Genomic DNA, 22,976 nt, shown 5'->3' with positions numbered 1-22,976 from the left:
CTGGCTCAGGAAGGCCACCAAAAATTCAGAGATTTCCATACCCAACTATAACATCTTCCGTCAAGATAAAACTGCCAAAGGGGGCGGAGTTGCAGTCTACTGCAGAGATAGCCTGCAAAGTAATGTCATACTTTCCAGGTCCATACCCAAACAGTTCGAACTACTCATTTTGAAAATTACTCTCTCCAGAAATAAGTCTCTCACTGTTGCCGCCTGCTACCGACCACCCTCAGCTCCCAGCTGTGCCCTGGACACCATTTGTGAATTGATCGCCCCCCATCTAGCTTCAGAGTTTGTTCTGTTAGGTGACCTAAACTGGGATATGCTTAACACCCCGGCAGTCCTACAATCTAAGCTAGATGCCCTCAATCTCACTCAAATCATCAAGGAACCCACCAGGTACAACCCTAACTCTGTAAACAAGGGCACCCTCATAGACGTCATCTTGACCAACTGGCCCTCCAAATACACCTCCGCTGTCTTCAACCAGGATCTCAGCGATCACTGCCTCATTGCCTGTATCCGCTACGGAGCCGCAGTCAAACGACCACCCCTCATCACTGTCAAACGCTCCCTAAAACACTTCTGTGAGCAGGCCTTTCTAATCGACCTGGCCCGGGTATCCTGGAAGGACATTGACCTCATCCCGTCAGTTGAGGATGCCTGGTCATTCTTTAAAAGTAACTTCCTCACCATTTTAGATAAGCATGCTCCGTTCAAAAAATGCAGAACCAAGAACAGATACAGCCCTTGGTTCACTCCAGACCTGACTGCCCTCGACCAGCACAAAAACATCCTGTGGCGGACTGCAATAGCATCGAATAGTCCCCGTGATATGCAACTGTTCAGGGAAGTCAGGAACCAATACACGCAGTCAGTCAGGAAAGCTAAGGCCAGCTTCTTCAGGCAGAAGTTTGCATCCTGTAGCTCCAACTCCAAAAAGTTCTGGGACACTGTGAAGTCCATGGAGAACAAGAGCACCTCCTCCCAGCTGCCCACTGCACTGAGGCTAGGTAACACGGTCTCCACCGATAAATCCATGATTATCGAAAACTTCAATAAGCATTTCTCAACGGCTGGCCATGCCTTCCGCCTGGCTACTCCAACCTCGACCAACAGCTCCGCCCCCCACAGCTACTCGCCCAAGCCTCTCCAGGTTCTCCTTTACCCAAATCCAGATAGCAGATGTTCTGAAAGAGCTGCAAAACCAGGACCCGTACAAATCAGCTGGGCTTGACAATCTGGACCCTCTATTTCTGAAACTATCTGCCGCCATTGTTGCAACCCCTATTACCAGCCTGTTCAACCTCTCTTTCATATCGTCTGAGATCCCCAAGGATTGGAAAGCTGCCGCAGTCATCCCCCTCTTCAAAGGGGGAGACTCCCTGGACCCAAACTGTTATAGACCTATATCCATCCTGCCCTGCCTATCTAAGGTTTTCGAAAGCCAAGTCAACAAACAGGTCACTGACCATCTCGAATCCCACCGTACCTTCTCCGCTGTGCAATCTGGTTTCCGAGCCGGTCACGGGTGCACCTCAGCCACACTCAAGGTACTAAACGATATCATAACCGCCATCGATAAAAGACAGTACTGTGCAGCCGTCTTCATCGACCTTGCCAAGGCTTTCGACTCTGTCAATCACCATATTCTTATCGGCAGACTCAATAGCCTCGGTTTTTCGGATGACTGCCTTGCCTGGTTCACCAATTACTTTGCAGACAGAGTTCAGTGTGTCAAATCGGAGGGCATGCTGTCCGGTCCTCTGGCAGTCTCTATGGGGGTGCCACAGGGTTCAATTCTCGGGCCGACTCTTTTCTCTGTATATATCAATGATGTTGCTCTTGCTGCGGGCGATTCCCTGATCCACCTCTACGCAGACGACACCATTCTATATACTTTCGGCCCGTCATTGGACACTGTGCTATCTAACCTCCAAACGAGCTTCAATGACATACAGCACTCCTTCCGTGGCCTCCAACTGCTCTTAAACGCGAGTAAAACCAAATGCATGCTTTTCAACCGATCGCTGCCTGCACCCGCATGCCCGACTAGCATCACCACCCTGGATGGTTCCGACCTTGAATATGTGGACATCTATAAGTACCTAGGTGTCTGGCTAGACTGCAAACTCTCCTTCCAGACTCACATCAAACATCTCCAATCGAAAATCAAATCAAGAGTCGGCTTTCTATTCCGCAACAAAGCCTCCTTCACTCACGCCGCCAAGCTTACCCTAGTAAAACTGACTGTCCTACCGATCCTCGACTTCGGCGATGTCATCTACAAAATGGCTTCCAACACTCTACTCAGCAAACTGGATGCAGTCTATCACAGTGCCATCCGTTTTGTCACTAAAGCACCTTATACCACCCACCACTGCGACTTGTATGCTCTAGTCGGCTGGCCCTCGCTACATATTCGTCGCCAGACCCACTGGCTCCAGGTCATCTACAAGTCCATGCTAGGTAAAGCTCCGCCTTATCTCAGTTCACTGGTCACGATGGCAACACCCATCCGTAGCACGCGCTCCAGCAGGTGTATCTCACTGATCATCCCTAAAGCCAACACCTCATTTGGGCGCCTTTCATTACAGTTCTCTGCTGCCAATGACCTGGAACGAACTGCAAAAATCACTGAAGCTGGAGACTCATATCTCCCTCACTAGCTTTAAGCACCAGCTGTCAGAGCAGCTCACAGATCACTGCACCTGTACATAGCCCATCTGTAAATAGCCCATCCAACTACCTCATCCCCATACTGTATTTATTTATTTATCTTGCTCCTTTGCATCCCAGTATCTCTACTTGCACATTCATCTTCTGCACATCTATCACTCCAGTGTTTAATTGGTATATTGTAATTACTTCGCCGCCATGGCCTATTTATTGCCTTACCTCCCTTATCCTACCTCATTTGCACACACTGTAAATAGACTTTTTCTACTGTATTATTGACTGTATGTTTGTTTATTTCATGTGTAACTCTGTGTTGTTGTATGTGTTAACTGCTTTGCTTTATCTTGGCCAGGTCGCAGTTGTAAATGAGAACTTGTTCTCAACTAGCCTACCTGGTAAAATAAAGGTGAAATATATATATACATTTTTAAATGTCCTCTCCATTGTGACCTCTAATACTGCACATGAGGATCAACTTCTACCTACTCCTCTAATACTACACATGAGGATCAACTTCTACCTACTCCTCTGTTTTTTTGTCTTTTACACCACTTTTTCTCCCCAATTTCATCATATCCAATTAAGATCTTGTCTCATTGATGCAACTCCTCAACGGGCACAGGAGAGACGAAGGTTGAGTCATGCGTCCTCCAAAACACGACTTGCCAAACTGAGCTTCTTAACACCCGGAAGCCAGAAACACCAATGACGGAGGAAACACTGTTCAACTGACGATCAAAGTCAGCCTGCAGATGCCCAGCCCTCCACAAGGAGTCGCTAGAGTGCGATAAGCCAAGTAAAGTCCCCCCGGCCAAATCCTCCCCGAACCCGGACAGCGCTGGGCCAATTGTGCATCGCACTATGGGACTCCCGGTAACGTCTGGTTGTGACACAGCCTGGGATCAAACCCGGGTCTGTAGTGACGCCTCAAGCACTGTGACCGCTGCACCACTCGGGAGGCCTCTACCTACTCCTCTCCTACTGTACACATGAATGATCCAACAGTGAGAGGTACTCATATAAACACCTGCCTCTTTGGAAGATGCCAAGGTACATAAAAACATGCATGCGCACACACACACACACACACACACACACACACACACACACCAAAATACATAAAAACCGTTTCTGTGGTGCTCCTGGGGTGAACCACTGAAGAACCCACATCGATGTCATCGCAAAAAAATCCCCCAGATAATAACTAAGACTAAAAAGATAACATTCCTCCCCTATAGAAACCTACAGGCTGTATCTCCGATCCTGTACGCAGAGAGATAGGAAGTCAGCACCAAAACAGGCTCCAGATAACAGGAAGTGAACCCCTGACACCCTCTGAAACCTCCCTATCCTCTTCTCTCCTCTGTCCTCTCTGCCCAGGCCAGTGACAGTCAACGGTGATTATTGTGCTTATTGTTTCAGAGGTTTTCCCCTTTTTAGACAACCTACCCAGGTGGTCCAGCCATGCAGGCTAGAGCAGTATCACTTACACCATGGTTTTTCCTCCATATTGGAAAAACATTGCCCCCCCCAATCCTGCCAGTTCCACTTAATAAATAGACTGGACTGATCCTTCGTGTCAGGGGGAGGGGGGGGGGACAATGAAAACAGCCCATGAACTTATATACTCCCCAACGGCTGGAGTACATTAGGCTACAATATGTTTTGGCCAGTGATGTAGTGGTAAAAAAAATAGGTGGGTAAACCCTGATCGCCATTCACAGTGAATAAAGTAAAGTCTCCTATACTTTCAATGAATTTTTCGGCATAGGTGTGTAAATGCTTGAGCAAAATAAAAAAGGGGTGTAAACTGTTTACCATGCACTACACTAGTTTTGGCCTGGGTACTGGGGTTATGAGCCCCTAGCATATGTAACTACTAACCTGGTGAGTAACCTTACCTGAGACCTGAAGACCCCCAAACTAATGCCTCCTCAGGTTTAGCTCAGAGGCTAACACAGTCTTGTGGCACTCAGACAACTTGGTTTCAAAATCCAGTGTGTCATATCAGCTGACACCTGCTTACAGTAGGACAATAGGACCTTGGGGACAAGACTGTCATTGCACCAGGTCAAGACAGGTGCCAGGAACCCAATACAATACCAACATAGACAGGAAACTATGAATCTCTTTGTTTGAGAGGACAAGGTTAGCTACAGTGTCAGGTATTATTATGCAACAGGTATTAATCTGATTTGTTCTAAATAACATGGAAAAGCAGCATGTGGCAGGTTATGCAAGTTACCTTGTAGAATGAATGTCACACATTTTCCTAAGAGGAATCTCTCCTACTATTTCCTGAGTACTTTATAATTTTGCACTTTGGGTTTCGTCCCGCTTTTATATATATAGTGCTAGAATAAACTCAATAGTTCTAAACCTGTGACTGCCTCTTTCCTACTCCTCTCTACACACAATGACCGACCCTAGAGAACAGGAAGCAGCAGGAAATCCCAACCTTTCTGCTATAGGAGTGAAGCTCCACCATGACTCGTGCCTGGAGCACCTCGGGTTAACCAAGGATGAGGTGCTCGGGACCGTACGCCAGCTGCAGGCTACACCATCACCTTCCCAGCTCCCCGCGGTCGTTCCAGCCACCCCACTACCATCTACATCACCTGGTCAGATCAGAAACATTCACCTGCCCCTTCCGGAGCGGTTAGACGGGACCCCAGCTCACTGTAGGGTGTTTCTCCTGCAGTGTGACCTCCACTGAGGGACAAGGTGGCTTTGGTGATCTCGGTGCTGGCAGGCTGGGCTCTGGAGTGGGCGCACGCCGTCTGGGAGAGGGAAGGTCCAGAAGTGCAGTCCTATGAGTGCTTCACCCAACTCTTCTGTGCCGTTTTCGACTACCCTACAGAGGGCCGAGAGGGAGGATAGCATCTCCTCCGTCTACACCAGGGGTCCAGGACAGCGTCTGAGTACGCTCTGGATTTTCAGACGGTGGCTGTGTCCACAGACTGGAACAACCAGGCCCTGTTGATGGTTTTCCGGAGTGGACTACAGGCGGACGTCCAGAACTCACACTGGACCAGCTCATCGCCATGGCTATCTGCCTGGATAATTTCCTGCGTGCCTGTCGTCGCCCATCCCGGGGGTTCGGGTCTCTCCCAGAAACCTCCAGTGAGACTGAGCCCATGGAGGTGGGCACGGTGCACCTTCCTCAAGAGGAAGGTCAACACCGCAGGTCAACAGGGTCTCTGCTCCTATTGCGGGGACACCTGTCCCAGTAGGAGAATCAGGCGAGGAAGCGACAGGCCGATCTTAATCTACTTGGCTGGAAAATGTTTGTATGTTTTTGTAAGGGTGGCGCTGTCCTCAGATAATTGCATGGTATGCTTTCGCCGTAAAGCCTTTTTGAAATCTGACAGAGCAGCTGGATTAACAAGAAGTTCATCTTTAAGCCGATGTATAACACTTGTATATTTTATGAGTGTTTATTATGAGTATTTCTGTATTTTGAATTTGGCGCTCTGCAATTTCACCAGATGTCAGCCAGGTGGGACGCTAGCGTCCCATATGGATTTTATTTAGATTTTTCTTCTGTTCACTCACTTTGCATTCAGTTAATTGATAAATATAATCTATTAACATGTCTATTTTTGAAAGCATTCTTACTTTACAGCATTTTTCACACCTGCCTAAAACTTTTGCACATTACTATATATATATAGTGCTTTAAGAAACTCAGTAGTTCTAAACCTGCAACTACCTCCTGCATACTCCTCTCTACACTTGTAACAATTAAGTTCTCCATGAGGTCAATAAATCTATTTTGGAATCGGAATCAGATTCAGAATTCTTTCACATCTACTGTTCTGCATATTTTCGACCATGCTGTGTATACTGAATGTACTAACCTTTTGTGTGGATTCTTGAAGAAGAGTCCGAGACAAACGGTCCCCTTCAGGCCTGGTTACACAAGTCTTCTCTTCAGGATCTGTAGAAGGAACAGAGATGATGCATTATAGAGAATAACACACAAACACATACATGCACACACACACACCAAGTGAACAACCTGCTTAAATCATAAAACCACAGCATCTCCAGAGAGACCACTGGTTAACCAGTCAGGAGCTCTGTCAGTTTTGGCTCCCAGACAAAATGTTATGGTATTTTCCACCCAACCTGAGGAGTCTGAGCAGAAGGTTTAAGAGGGAGCCATGTCACCTGGAGAGATAGGGAAACTGTTCAACAGCGCATACTGTCTAATAAAATCTACATCTGCACTCCGCATCATGTATCCAAGATGGCGTAGCAGTCAGACATCTGTGTTTGTTTTGTCCTGTCCAGTCCCCTGTATATACATCGTTTTCTTCGTATATATTTTTAATCTCAATTTCCATCTACGGACTGAACATACTCTCCTGCAACCCGCCTCACCCAATGTGGTACGGATCTGCTATTTTTTATACTTTAGAACTGGAACCCTCACTAGAAGCTAGCCAGCTAACTAGCCACTGCTAGCGGTCATCACGGTTAACTCGGACATCAGCCAGCCTCAGCCCGGTCAATTCCTGCCAGTCTGCGCAGCACAATATAATCCCAGAGCATATCGGTCTGCTTTTTCTCAACCACATCTCCGGATTCCTACCGCAAGCTCTGAACCTTTACACCGGGTCATCGGAGCTAGCTAGATGCTCTCTGAGTGGCTACTCCTGGCTAACGTCTCGGTCCCGAAGCAAGCACCATTTAGCCTGGAGCTAGCCTCGGAGCTAGGCCCATCTCCCAGCTAGCCAATTCAGCCAATTCTTGGGCTACAATACCTTGTTTGCCAATTGGCTTGGACCCTTTACTACCGACACGAAGACCCGCCGATCCATCACGACTGGTCTGCCGAAATAACCGTATGAGGTGGTTTCAACAGGCTTTTCTGTTGCGACGTCCCCGGAGGCCCATCTGCTATCCCCGGCCCGCTAGCTGTCTGAATCGCCATGTCTCCAGCTCGCCTAGCGCAGTAGCACTACTGAATTGGCTCCCTGACTCATCTATTGCTACTCACTGGACCCTATGATCACTTGGCTACACATGCTTCTCCCTAATGTCAATATGCCTTGTCTATTGCTGTTTTGGTTAGTGACTGTAGAGCCTCCAGCCCTGCCTAATATGCCTTAAATAGCCCTTTTGTTCGACCCCCCACACATGCAGTGACCTCACCTGGCTTAACTGGTGCCTCTAGGGACAAAATCTCTCTCATTGTCACTCAATGCCTAGGTTTACCTCCACTGTACTCACATCCTTCCATACGCTTGTCTGTATATTATGCCTTGAATCTATTCTTCCGCGCCCAGAAATCTGCTCTTCTGTTCCGAACGCACTAGACGACCAGTTCTTATAGCCTTTAGCCGTACCCTTATCCTACTCATACGCTGTTACTCTGGTGATGTAGAGGTTAACCCAAGCCCTGCAGCCCCTTGCACCACTCCCATTCCCCAGGCGCTCAAATTTGTTGACTTCTGTAACCGTAACCGTAGGACAACCGCCAACCCGGATGTCCTAGCCATGCCTGAATCCTGGTTTAGGAAGGCCACCAAAAATCCTGAAATTTCCATCCCTAACTATAACATTTTCTGACAAGATAGAACTGCCAATGGAGGCAGAGTTGCAATCTACTGCAGAGACAGCCTGCAGAGTTCTGTAATACTATCCAGGTCTGTTCCCAAACAATTCGAGCTTCTACTTTTAAAAATCCACCTTCCCAGAAACAAGTCTCTCACCATTGCCGCTTGTTATAGACCCCATTCAGCCCCCAGCTGTGCATTGGACACCATATGTGAATTGATTGCCCCCCATCTATCTCCAGAGTTTGTACTGTTAGGTTACCTAAACTGGGACATGCTTAACACCCCGGCCATCCTACAATCTAAGCTTGATGCCCTCAATCTCACACAAATTATCAAGGAACTGACCAGGTACAACCCCAAATCCGTAACCATGGGCACCCTCTTAGATATCATCCTGACCAACCTGCCCTTCAAATACAACTCTGTTGTCTTCAACCAGGATCTCAGCGATCACTGCCTCATTGCCTGCATTCGTAATGGGTCCACGGTCTAAAGACCACCCCTCATCACTGTCAAACGCCCTATAAAACACTTCAGTGAGCAGGCCTTTCTAATCGACCTGGCCCGGGTATCCTGTAAGGATATTGACCTCATCCCGTCAGTAGAGGATGCCTGGTTGCTCTATTAAAGTGCTTCCTTCACCATCTTAAATAAGCATGCCCCATTCAAAAAATGTAGAACTGAGAACAGATATAGTCCTTGGTTCACCCCAGACTTGACTGCCCTAGACCAGCACAAAAACATCCTGTGGCGTTCTGCATTAGCATCGAACGAATATCCCCCACGATATGCAACTTTTCAGGGAAGTCAGGAACCAATATACTCAGTCAGTTAGGAAAGCTAAGGTTAGCTTTTTCAAACAGATATTTGCATCCTGTAGCACTAATTCCAAAAAGTTTTGGGACACTAAAGTCCATGGAGAATAAGAGCACCTCCTCCCAGCTGCCCACTGCATTGAGACTAGGAAACACTGTCACCACCGATAAATCTACAATAATCTCTCATTTCAATAAGCATTTTTCTACGGCTGGCCATGATTTCCACCTGGCTACCCCTACCCCGGTCAACAGCTCAGAACCCCCTGCAGCAACTTGCCCAAGCCTTGCCCAAGCCAAGAGTTTGGAGGGTACTATGGTGTTAAATGCTGAGCTGTAGTCGATGAACAGCATTCTCACATAGGTATTCCTCTTGTCCAGATGGGTTAGGGCAGTGTGCAGTGTGGTTGCAATTGCGTAGTCTGTGGACCTATTGGGGCGGTAAGCAAATTGGAGTGGATCTAGGGTGTCAGGTAGGGTGGAGGTGATATGGTCCTTGACTAGTCTCTCAAAGCACTTCATGATGACGGAAGTGAGTGCTACGGGGCGGTAGTCGTTTAGCTCAGTTACCTTAGCTTTCTTGGGAACAGGAACAATGGTGGCCCTCTTGAAGCATGTGGGAACAGCAGACTGGGATAAGGATTGATTGAATATGTCCGTAAACACACCAGCCAGCTGGTCTGCGCATGCTCCGAGGACTCGGCTGCGGATGCCGTCTGGGCCTGCAGCCTTGCGAGGGTTAACACGTTTAAATGTTTTACTCACGTCGGTTGCAGTGAAGGAGAGTCCGCAGGTTTTGGTAGCGGGCCGTGTCAGTGGCACTGTATTGTCCTCAAAGCGAGCAAAGAAGTTGTTTAGTCTGTCTGGGAGCAAGACATCCTGGTCCGCAATGGGGCTGGTTTTATTTTTGTAATCTGTGATTGACTGTAGACCCTGCCACATACCTCTTGTGTCTGAGCCGTTGAATTGCGACTCTACTTTGTCTCTATACTGACGCTTAGCTTGTTTGATTGCCTTGCGGAGGGAATAGCTACACTGTTTGTATTCGGTGATGTTTCCGGTCACCTTGCCCTGATTAAAAGCAGTGGTTCGCGCTTTCAGTTTCGTGCAAATGCTGCCATCAATCCATGGTTTCTGGTTTGGGAATGTTTTAATAGTTGCTGTGTGTACGACATCGCCGATACACTTGCTAATAAACTCACTCACAGAATCAGCGCATTTGTTAATGTTGTTGTTTGACGCAATGCGGAACATATCCCACTCCACATGATCGAAGCAATCTTGAAGTGTGGAATCAGACTGGTCAGACCAGCGTTGAACAGACCTGAGCGCGGGAGCTTCCTGTTTTATTTTCTGTCTATAGGTTGGAAGCAACAAAATGGAGTCGTGATCAGCTTTTCCGAAAGGAGGGCAGGGGAGGGCCTTTTATGCATCACGGAAATTAGAATAACAATGATCCAGGGTTTTACCAGCCCTGGTTGCACAATCGATATGCTGATAGAATTTAGGGAGTCTTGTTTTCAGATTAGCCTTGTTAAAATCCCCAGCTACAATGAATGCAGCCTCAGGATATGTGGTTTCCAGTTTACATAGAGTCAAATGAAGTTCCTTAAGGGCCATCGATGTGTCTGCTTTGGGGGGAATATATGCGGCTGTGATTATAATCGAAGAGAATTCTCTTGGTAGATAATGCGGTCGACATTTGATTGTGAGGAATTCTAAGTCAGGTGAACAGGAGGACTTGAGTTCCTGTATGTTGTTATGATCACACCAAGTCTCGTTAATCATAAGGCATACCCCCCCGCCCTTCTCTTACCAGAAAGATGCTTGTTTCTGTCGGCGCAATGCGTGAAGAAACCAGCTTGCTGTACCGACTCCGATAGCGTGTCTCGAGTGAGCCATGTTTCCGTGAAGCAAAGAACGTTACAGTCTCTTATGTCTCTCTGGAATGCTACCCTTGCTCGGATTTCATCTACCTTGTTGTCAAGAGACTGGACATTGGCGAGTAGTATGCTCGGGAGCGGTGCGCGATGTGCCCGTCTCCGGAGCCTGACCAGAAGACCGCTCTGTCTGCCCCTTTTACGGCGTCGTTGTTTTGGTTCGCCGGCTGGGATCCGATCCATTGTCCTGGGTGGTGGGCAAAACAGAGGATCCGCTTTGGGAAAGTCGTATTCCTGATCGTAATGATGGTGAGTTGACGTTGCTCTTATATCCAATAGTTCCTCCCGACTGTATGTAATAAAACCTAAGAATACCTGGGGTACCAATGTAAGAAATAACACATTTAAAAAAACAAAATACTGCATAGTTTCCTAGGAACGCAAAGCGAGGCGGCCATCTCTGTCAGCGCCGGAAGTGCTGTACGTCTGTTTTTGTGTAACTCTGTGTTGTTGTTTTTGTCTCACTGCTTTGCTTTATTTTGGCAATGTCACAGTTGTAAATGAGAACCTCTTCTCAACTGGCCTACCTGGTTAAATAAAGGTGAATTAAAAATAATCAGCAGCAAGTTTGTGTAATATAGGTTATGCTAGAAATATTAGCGTAAGGTTATGCACGGGAAGTTTGTGGACTGTGTGTTCTCAGCATTAGCTCTACTGTTCGGGGGAGAAGGACTAGATTAGAAGGAGGAATACTTGGGGTTGCTTCAAGGGTTGCTCTGCACTTTTAGGTTGTTCACACACCTTAGTTCTAGATGCACAGAGTAAAAAATCATAAAGAAATCCAGGCAGATGTATATCTTCACTAACACAGTGTTTCTGTTTTCTTTTTCAGGTTGGTGGTGAAACAGGGGGATGAATAGCTAGCTGCATTAATAGCTTCCTCCACTCTCTAAGGGCAGGTTCAATAACCTCCGCCTAACATCTGACTTAAGAGATCACTTCTGTATTCGTTCATCATCTATAGATTGGAAGATCACTCTACTTAATAGGCAGTTCAATAATCAATACCCTGCAATAAATGTCTCACGGGCTATAGTATATCATGATCTCAGCTTCCTGAGGAAAAGGAACAACTCACAAATAAATGTTTTTCTATAGTTATTTTTTGTGATCCAGCTGCTCTGGTGATAACATCTGACCAACAGCTCTCAGCCAATCAGATCTCCTTTCCCTCTGGGTTATCCAAGTTACAGAGAGCACCCTCTCACCATTTTCAGTTTGAAAATAAAGTGCAATGTACCCCTTAAACTCAGATTTACTGAAGCAAAGTAAGGTCCGTCAGTTTCCTAGCCAATCCTCATCAGTCCTTCAACAACCCTACTGACACCACCTCCACCCATAGTCAGATGTGTGGAATAAATTACTGGAGATCAAGACAAAGAAGGTATGGAGCAAGTGCTACGTGCATATTACAGTGCATTCGGAAAGTATTCAGACCCCTTTACTTAGTACTTTGTTGAAGCACCTTAGGCAGCGATTACAGCCTCCAGTCTTCTTGGGTATGACGCTACAAGCTTGGCAAACCTGTATTTGGGGAGTTTCTTCCATTGTCCTCTGCAGATCCTCTCAAGCTCTGTCAGGTTGGATGGGGAGCATTGCCGCACAGCTATATTCAGGTCTCTCCAGAGATGATCAATTGGGTTCAAGTCCGGGCTTTGGCTGGGCCACTCAAGGACATTCAGTGACTTGTCCCGAAGTCACTCCTGAGCTGTCTTGGATGTGTGATTAGGGTCGTTGGAAGGTGAACCTTCGCCCCAGTCTGAGGTCCTAAGTATGCCAGCAGCATACGACCCTGCATACCACTGCTGGCTTGCTTCTGAAGCTAAGCAGGGTTGGTCCTGCTCAGTTCCTGGATGGGAGACCAGATGCTGCTAGAAGTGGTTGGGGACAATGCCCTGTGTAGGGTGCCGTCTTTGGGATGGGACGTTAAACGGGTGTCCTGACTCTGAGGTCATTAAAGATCCCATGGCACTTATCGTAAGAGTAAGGGTGTTAACCCCGGTGTCCTGGCTAAATTCCCAATCTGGCCCTCAAACCATCACGGTCACCTAATAATCCCCAGTTAACAATTGGCTCATTAATCCCCCTCCTCTCCCCTGTAACTATTCCCCAGGTCATTGCTGCAAATGAGAACATGTTCTCAGTCAACTTACCTGGTAAAATAACGGATAAATAAATATACTCTGGAGTAGGTTTTCATCAAGGATCTCTGTATTTTGCTCTGTTCATCTTCCCTCGATTCTGACTAGTCTTCCAGTCCCTGCCGTTGAAAAACATTTCCACAGCATGATGCTGCCACCACCATGCTTCACCATAGAGATGGTGCTAGGTTTCCTCCAGACATGACGCTTGGCATTCAGGCAAAAGAGTTGAATCTTGGTTTCATCAAACCAGAGAATCTTGTTTCTCATGGTCTGCGTCCTTTAGGTACCTTTTGGTGAACTCCTAGTGGGCTGTCATGTGCCTTTTACTGAGGAGTGGCTTCCGTTTGGCCACTCTACCATAAAGGCCTGATTGGTGGAGTGCTGCAGAGATGGTTGTCCTTCTCGAAGGTTCTCCCATCTCCACAGAGGACAATAGGGTTATTGGTCACCTCCCTGACCAAGGCCCTTCTCCCCCGATCGCTCAGTTTGGCTGGGCGGCCAGCTCTAGGAAGTCTTGGTGGTTCCAAACTTCTTCATTTAAGAATAATAGAGGCCACTGGGGACCTTGAATGCGTCAGACGTTTCTTGGTACCCTTCCCCAGATCTGTGCCTCGACACAATTCTGTCTCGGAGCGCTACGGACAATTCCTTCGATCTCATGGCTTGGTTTTTGCTCTGACATGGACTGTCAACTGTGGGACCTTATATAGACAGGTGTGTGCCTTTCCAAATCATGTCTAATCAATTGAATCTACCACAGGTGGACACCAATCAAGTTGTAGAAACATCTAAAGGATGATCAACGGAAACAGGATGCACCTGAACTCAATTTCGAGTCTTTTGCAAAGGGTCTGAATACTTATGTAAATAATGTATTTCAGTTTTTTAGTTTTATTACATTTCCATCTAAAAACCTGTATCGCTTTGTCATTATAGGGTATTGTGTGTAGATTGATAAGGATTTTTTTGTATTTAATCCATTTTAGAATAATTCTGTAACGTAACAAAAAGTCAAGGGGTCTGAATATTTTCCCGAATGCACTGTGTGAGTGCCAAACAGGTGCTGTTAGATTACAATATAATTGTTCTGACCATTTTGAACAATGTAAACAACACTAAATAAATGATAAGGGTACTTTTTTTGGTAAAGCCTTTATTACAGCAAAGATTAAGTCACATTCATAAGTGAATGCAATTTCACTTATGAAATTGTTTGCTTTAATGTTCGCTTTATTTTATTTTAAAACTAAAATGCTTGATTGCATTTCACATCATGAATGACTCCTATGCTGAGTGATGACATGAACAAATAAATTATTGATTGTTACAGTAGCCTATATAAGTATTGAAATATAGGCCTAAGTAAGTTTACGGCATCAGTGGTCTATATTCATGAAAGCCAGGCTTCCCCCAACTTTTTTTTTTTTTTTTAAACATGTCATGTTTTTGTCTCTCTGTGTTTCATAATTTTCCTTCAATTCCCAAGAGGCTGAATGTATCTCACCTGAGAAAGCGTCCGAGTGAGCGAAACAGCGCCCCTCTGTCTCTCTACGTGTAGACCATCTATCTGATGCTGTCTGGTACAAAGAAGAATGACATTGTTGGCGCCGTAGCATTGAATGCAAGGGAAGCCAGCGAGCATTTTGGCCATCACAAAAAAGTATAAAACATTTGCCAATTAGCGTTGAGCTAAACTGAGCGAGCTCAACTGTGAATGGTCCTAGTGCACCAAAATAAAGTGTCAAGGGAAGCCAGATTGGATTTAGCTTCCCTTGACAAATTGCATTGAGAGCATACGTCATTGACAGAAATGACTTGAATTGTTGTATCTCATTGTGTTGTTATCCTCCAGTGGCTAGCTAGCTAGCTAAAATTGGTCCTTTCCTAAATTAGCCATCGATGGAGATAGGGATTTGGACTTGTGGTTTAACTTAATTCTCTGTGCTGGCCAATGATTACAACATTGATGCTGATCGAACCATTAATTAATATGTTGTGCCCCTGGCCTGAAAGGATGGAAGTTCAGTATGTAGCTAGATGTAGAAGGATAATGTTAACTAGCTATCATTGCCCATGAAGTTAGGCTTGCAAGCAAGCATTTTAGCCAGGTAGCCTAGGACAACAAAAAATTAAAGCGTGTACTGTATGACAGAGGGATAGACCGTTTCGTCAACGTGGAAGAGAGGAGGATGGCATTGGTGTTTCTCTACAAGTAGGGTGAGTCAACATGCTTTTCTACTTGCACGAACACGCGCACACACGCACGCACACACACACATAAATCAGAATCATGGACAGCCACATCATATTTACATTATGTTGGTTGGACTAAATTGTTTGTGGTATATTTTTGTTGTCGCTGTAATAGACTAAAGCAGAGATGATTTGACGATGTTGAAGTTGACATGGTGCTGAAACACAACGACATACGACAATTAATGCAGAAGCGGGGAATAGAGCTGGGGAACAGACAGATATAGGGAAGGAAATAACACAGGTGGATTGAGTCCAGGTGAGTGCAATGAACCGCTGATGTGCGTGACGAGGGAAGCAGGTGTGCGTAATGATGGTGGCAGGAGTGCGTAATGCCGGGCAGCCTGGCGCCCACAAGCACCAGGGAGGGAGAGCGGGATCAGGCGTGACAGTACCCCCCCTCTAGGGGCGCCACCCGGCTTCTCACCTGGACTAGCCTGATGGGCCGGCCGAGGCATGTGCGCTGGACCAACTGGCTGGGGTGTAGAAGCCCGACGAACCAGCAGAGGCATAGGAACCTGGTGAACCGGCTGAGGCGTGGGAGCCTGGCGATCCGGTTGAGGCGTGACAGCCTGATGATCCCGCTGGGACGTGGGAGCCTGATGAGCCGGCTGAGGCGTAGACGCCTGGCGAGCCCGGCTGAGGCGTAGACGCCTGGCGAGCCCGGCTGAGGCGTAGACGCCTGGCAGGCCGGCTGAGGCGTAGACGCCTGGCGAGCCGGCTGAGGCGTAGACGCCTGGCGAGCCGGCTGAGCGGTAAAACCCTGACGATACAGCAAAGGCCTGATGTGGGATGGGCGCCTGCCGAGCCAACCGGGGCAAGGAATTTCTCGAGCCAGCTAGGGTGTGGAAGCCAACTAAGGCACCCCCAGGTTCCATCGGCGGCGGCTCCCGGACCTGACGTCACCACCAACCGAAAAGCCATCATTCTGTGAGAACCAATGCTGGAGTAGAGAAGCAGGTACGGGGAGTCAACATTTAATAAGGAACAGACATGGAACAAGACAGGAACAGCGTCGGGTAACAGCACACGGGTAACACAACGACATACGACAATTAATGCAGAAGTGCGGAACAGAGCTGGGGAACAGACAGATATAGGGAGGTAAATAATAAAGGTGATTGAGTCCAGGTGAGTACAATGAATCGCTGATGGGTGTGACAAGGGAAGCAGGTGTGCGTAATGCAGGGCTGCCTGGCGCCCTGGAGCGCTAGGGAGGGTGAGCGGGAGCAGGAGTGACAAAAACAAAGGTGTGGTTGAATTGGTATTTCTTATTCTTATTGTCTTGGCCCTTAGGCCTATATATCATGGTCGCAAGGCATATGAATTAACAAATTATAGAGCAAACAACGCAATTATCACAACACATAGGTTGTTGTATGCCTTTTTTGGGTGGGGGGGCTTTGCTCCCCAATGATTTTACCCACACACCGCTACTGTGCGTTATTAAGACTAAACAGGAAGTGCTCTTAGGCCTACAGCTCGATGGTGGTTATACAAGGATACTATACTAAGCTTACTAACGATAATGAAATGACCTATTATTATATTCATGATGATAATAATAATAATAATAATAACAATAAGAAGGAGATGAAGGAAAAAGGAGGGTTATTATTATTATTAGAATTTTTCTGAACATTTGGAACAGTGTAAACACTAAATCAATTATAAATAATACCAGAGAGGCTGGTCAAACGAGAAAAAAAAGCGTAATGCCTTTATTACAACATAGAAAAGATTGAAAACAGACGAATTTGTGAAATTGTTGCATGAGGGTTGATGCTCACAGAATCAGTAGGCTATTAACTTCTTCGAGATAGGGGGCGCTCTTTTAATTTTTGGATAAAAAACGTTCCCGTTTTAAACAAGATATTTTCTCACGAAAAGATGCTCGACTATGCATGTAATTGACAGCTTTGGAAAGAAAAAACTCTGACGTTTCCAAAACTGCAAAGATATTATCTGAGTGCCCCAGAACTAATGCTACAGGCGAAACCAAGATGAAATTTCATACAGGAAATGCCCCAGATTCTGAAGGGGCTATGTTCCAATGTCTCCTTATATGGCTGTGAATGCGCCAGGAATGAGCCTGCCCTTTCTATCGTTTCCCCAAGGTGTCTGCAGCATTGTGACGTATTTGTAGGCATATCATTGGAAGATTGACCATAAGAGACTACATTTACCAGGTGTCCGCCCGGTGTCCTGCGTCGAAATTGGTGCGTAATCTCCAGCTGCAACCATTCTTCCATGTGATTTGAGAGGAGAGAGGAGACTTCCACGAACGATATATCATCGAATAGATATGTGAAAAACACCTTGAGGATTGATTCTAAACAACGTTTACCATGTTTCAGTCGATATTATGGAGTAAATTCGGAAAAAAGTTCGGCGTTTTGATGACTGAATTTATTTATTTTTTTGGTAACCAAACGTGACGCACAAAATGGAGCGATTTCTCCTTAAAACAAATCATCTTTCAGGAAAAACTGAACATTTGCTATCTAACTGAGAGTCTCCTCATTGAAAACATCCGAAGTTCTTCAAAGGTAAATTATTTTATTTGAATGCTTTTCTTTTTTTTGTGAAAATGTTGCCTGCTGAATGCTAATGCTAAATGCTATGCTAACTATCAATGCTGTTACACAAATGCTTGTTTTGCTATGGTTGAGAAGCATATTTTTGAAAATCTGAGATGACAGTGTTGTTAACTTGTTGCTCCTACCCTCTACTTTTTTGAACATTTTGTTAAAAATCGCGCAACATTTCAGCGCCCTGCTACTCATGCCAGGAATATAGTACGTTCATATGGTTAGAATGTGTGGATAGGAAACACTCTGACGTTTTTAAAACTGGTTAAATCACGACTGTGGCTATAACATAACGTGCGTTACATCGGAAAGCGCAGGAAAACCTGATCACAGAAAATGGAAATAAATATCCTTGCGCCACTTCCAGCAATTGTTCACAGTGAGCCGAATTAGATAAGACCGAGCATTCAACTCCCACAGCATCCCCATGTTGTCTAGAGTCTTGTGAATTGATTCATCTTTGATTCTTGGTTGAACCGAAACAGGGGAACCACTTACCTCCAGTCTCCGCCCAGATCATTTGGAAGAGCTCTCTCGTGAAATTTTTTCCAAGACGACAGCTAATGATTTTTACATCGCCTCATGATGATTTTTATCGCGTATTAACGTTTACTAATACCTAAAGTAGCATTACAAACGTATTTCGAAGTGTTTTGTGAAAGTTTATCGTCTACTTTTTGAATTTTAAAAAATGACGTTACGTTGTGAAATCGCTGTTTTTTTCGTTTATCACACAGTCTACATATAACGATATCTTGGCTTTATATGGCCCGATTTAATCGAAATAAAGACCCAATAGTGTTTATGGGACATCTAGGAGTGCCAACAAAGAAGATGGTGAAAGGTAATGACTGTTTTCTATTTTATTGTGCGGTTTGTGTAACGCCGAAATGCTAATTATTTTGTTTACGTCCCCTGCTGTGCTTTTGTGTTGTAGTGTATTGGTGCATGCTATCAGATAATAGCTTCTCATGCTGTCGCCGAAAAGCATTTTAAAAATCTGACTTGTTGCCTGGATTCACAACGAGTGTAGCTTTAATTCGATACCCTGCATGTGTATTTTAATGAACTTTTGAGTTTTAACTAATACTATTAGCATTTAGCGTAGCACATTTGCATTTCCAGAGCTCTAGTTGGGACGCAAGCGTCCCGAGTAGAGGGAAGAGGTTAACAAAAGGCTAAGCTTGAGAGCTAGCATATTGATTTCATTTCATTTGCGATTTTCATGAATAGTTAACGTTGTGTTATGCTAATGAGCTTGCGGATAGATTTACACAATCCTGGATACAGGTTTTTTCGTAGCTAAACGTGACGCAGAAAACGGAGCGATTTGTCCTAAACAAATAATCTTTCAGGAAAAACTGAACATTTGCTATCTAACTGAGAGTCTCCTCATTGAAAACATCCAAAGTTCTTCAAAGGTAAATGATTTTATTTGAATGCTTTTCTGGTTTTTGTGAAAATGTTGCCTGCTGAATGCTAACGCTAAATGCTACGCTAGCTATCAATAGCTATCAATACTGTTACACAAATGCTTGTTTTGCTATGGTTGAGAAGCATATTTTTGAAAATCTGAGATGACAGTGTTGTTAACAAAAGGCTAAGCTTGAGAGCTAGCATTTTGATTTCATTTCATTTGCGATTTTCATGAACAGTTAACGTTGCGTTATGGTAATGAGCTTGAGGCTGTAGTCACGATCCCGGATGGCTCGACGCAAGAAGTTAAACAAACACTAAAACAGAGAACAGAATCAGTAGGCTATTAAACAAACACTAAAACAGAGAACAGAATCAGTAGGCTATTAAACAAACACTAAAACAGAGAACAGAATCAGTAGGCTATTAAACAAACACTAAAACAGAGAACAGAATCAGTAGGCTATTAAACAAACACTAAAACAGAGAACAGAATCAGGATCTGTCTTATTTATGTAGATATACACAACCATTGAAAAGTTTGGGGTCACTTAGAAATGTCCTTGTTTTTGAAAGAAAAGCACATTTTTTGTCCATTAAAATAACATCAAATTGATCAGAAATATAGTGTAGACATTGTTAATGTTGTAAATTTCTTTTGTAGCTGGAAACGGCTGATTTTTAATGGAATATCTATTTCAGTAGCACTGATTGTTTGGTCGATAGGCTGTTGGACGACTGAGATTTCTTTAGTAGAGCAGTAGCAAAACATTTGTATTTTCTACACAAATCATGGTGTACAAGACAACAGTTTCTCCACTATTACAACCCCAGTTACCCAGTCACACAGTCACTACAAGCTGACTCATATCTTACACTGTTTCTCTCCTGATAGTGGTCCATAGAAGTGTGTGACTGTTTCTCAAATGACACCCTATTCCCTGTATAGTGAACTGTTCAAATGTAGTGCACTATAATATAGAACTGGAAATAAGGTGTCATTTGGGATTTCCTATATATGTCTACTGTGGGGTCTTTCTTTACAGTGGTTAGGGGGCTCGGGGGAAGGGGTGGGGGTTTGGGAAGTGAAGTGAAGGGAGAGGGGTTGTGGAGGGGGCGACTGGGGAACTCTCTGGCCCTAAACGTTTCTCAAGCTGTGACTGAATGGCTGGATGATGGAAGCCAAGGTCAGCACTAATTCACACACGCCACACCACAGACTACCCTCACTGGGCTGTGTGTGTGTTTGATAGACCAAGGGGTGAGAGAGCAAGAGAAAGGCCTGAAAGGAGGAGGTAGGGAGACAAAGTAAGGGATCAAGATGTAGATTGGAGAAGGGGAAAGATAGAGAGCCAAATACCAGAATGACAAAGCTTCCTCAGAAGATGTATTCTCTCTCTCTCTCTCTCTCTCTCTCTCTCTCTCGTTTTGATGTCTTCTCTATTATTCTACAATGTAAAAATAAAGAAAAATGCTGGAATGAGTAGAAATGTCCAAACTTTTGACAGGTACTTTACATAAACTGTAAAGAATGAATCTACTTATCGTAATGACTGGAAGTCTATGGGTATCTGCTAGCAGTCATTGCGTTAACGCTAGTTAGCATTGGCTCGCAAAACTACCTCTAACTTCTTTCATATTGGAAAAGTAGAGACTCAGAGGTAGAAAAAGGTATATCATACACTACAGTTGAGGAACAATGGGAATGTAATTCTACACCTACTGGAGAGCTCTTCTTTGTCAGCATCGTTCACACCCTTTTAATCCTTAGCCCCACCCATCTCTTTAAGGATTCACACGTGAGGCAATGTACTAAACCACCAAAAATGTCAAGACTAAAGGCTGGTTTATACTACGTCTATCGACAGTTGTCGCAGTGACATCATGACCATTCTATTGTTGCCCGAAATCAAACACTTTTTGAAAAATGTTAAGTTATCTGGCTAGCCAGTTCAAATAATGACCATATCATATAGCCGACAAGGTCTTAACTGTAACACATTTTTATTCATTATTACAGGAAAATAAACTCACAACAATATCCTTATTTACAAGTTAATGGCGAGCCACTTACAGAAAATAGATTACGGTTCTGAGTGTGATGAAATAAAAGCAGGGCTTACATATTGGAGTCTTTTATTTAGACATGTAGCTAGCTAAACAATGAACCATAATCCCAACTCATAACGTTACTACCCTGCATGAATCTGCAGGTAGCAAACCAGCCAGGTTCAATGTTAGCTAGCTAGCTAACATTAGGCTATAACTAGCAATGCAAACGGCTCTGAGATATGAATAATATTACAACACAGATCATACACGTAATGTTATCTAGTGAGCCAGCCAGCTAACATTAGCTAGCTAGCTAACAGTACGCTTTAACTTGCAATGAAAATGACTTTGACAAAATTTGAAATGTATAGTATCTGAAAATGTAGCTAGCTAGACTCTCTTACCTGTATACATGGATGAACGATTCTCACTCTCTGTCACGGATTCCATGGTTGCCTTCGGTTCTCCAGAAAGTGGAGAGCAACACTTTTGCAGTTCTACTATGTGATATATTAAAAAAAAGATTAGAAAGGATTATCTACATATACTGACCAGCTCATGTTACAGACAGAAGTGTGCTACTTGGCAGCCCAATCCAAACTCATCTCTCGGCATATCCAGCCCATCCATTATCTCAGCCCATCCATTATCATGGCTAGTGGGAAGGTTCTTGTCTTTTTCCGTGGTTAAACCAACAAGGCTCGTAATTTTATTCATATTTACAGATGGCATACAAGATTGTTATTTAGGCACATGAAAGTTCACATGTTCCAGTCACAAATGGTATCCACGAGTTCATCTAACTCTGGGGAAGTAGACAAATGGCCTCATTGCCAAAATTCCGAAGTATCCCTTTAACACATGAAACCTTGTGGCGAAATCTGCACGGAGCCTTCACCGTGCGCTGCCACTTTAACCTGTTAGTCCTATAGGGGCAGTATTTCATTTTGGATAAAAAGACGTGCCCGTTTTAAGCGCAATATTTTGTCACGAAAAGATGCTCGAATATGCTTGGAATTGATAGCTTTGGAAAGAAGACAGTCTTACGTTTCCAGAAATGCAAAGATTTTCACTGTGAGTCCCTTAGAACAAATGCATCGGGCAAAACCAAGATGTATGACCGACCAGGAAATGCACAGGATTTCTGAGGCTACGTTTTCCATGATCGCCTTATATGGCTGTGAATGCGACAGGAATGAACGGACTCTTTCTCTTGTTTCCCCAAGGTCTTTGCAGCATTGTGACGTATTTGTAGGCATATCATTGGAAGATTGACCATAAGAGACTACAATTGCCAAGTGTCCCCCTTGGTGTCTGTGTGGCAATTGGTGCGCAAAAGTCAGGTCCCGGTATTTTTCCATTCAAATCTCAGAACAAACCAGGCTACAAGGACGGTGCTTTCAATGGAGAGAAATATGACAAACCACCTTCAGGATTGATTCAAACAACGTTTTCCATGTTTCAGTCGATATTATGGAGTTAATTCGGAAAAAGTTCGACATGTAGGTGACTGAATTTT

The 22,976-nt window shown here is 44.8% G+C and overlaps 1 protein-coding gene across 4 annotated transcripts in view; it reads right to left on the bottom strand.

Annotated features, from left to right (window-relative positions):
- The window catches only part of lhfpl2a (LHFPL tetraspan subfamily member 2a), an 84,411-nt gene that overhangs the window by 35,485 nt on the left and 25,950 nt on the right, over positions 1-22,976 (bottom strand). For 3 of the 4 annotated variants that reach the window (XM_065017396.1, XM_065017399.1, XM_065017397.1), the window contains exon 2: positions 6,540-6,619. The gene's annotated coding sequence lies outside the window, so the exon portion shown is untranslated. Of the gene's footprint in view, positions 1-6,539; positions 6,620-21,861; positions 21,951-22,976 lie in introns of those variants that run through there. The other variant, XM_065017398.1, reaches the window with a different exon arrangement.

The sequence above is a fragment of the Oncorhynchus nerka genome, linkage group LG4 (assembly GCF_034236695.1).
Source record: "Oncorhynchus nerka isolate Pitt River linkage group LG4, Oner_Uvic_2.0, whole genome shotgun sequence".
Classification (NCBI taxonomy): Eukaryota; Metazoa; Chordata; class Actinopteri; order Salmoniformes; family Salmonidae; genus Oncorhynchus; species Oncorhynchus nerka.
The sequence above is the reverse complement of the archived record's forward strand: the minus strand, read 5'-3'. Positions and strand labels throughout refer to the sequence as shown.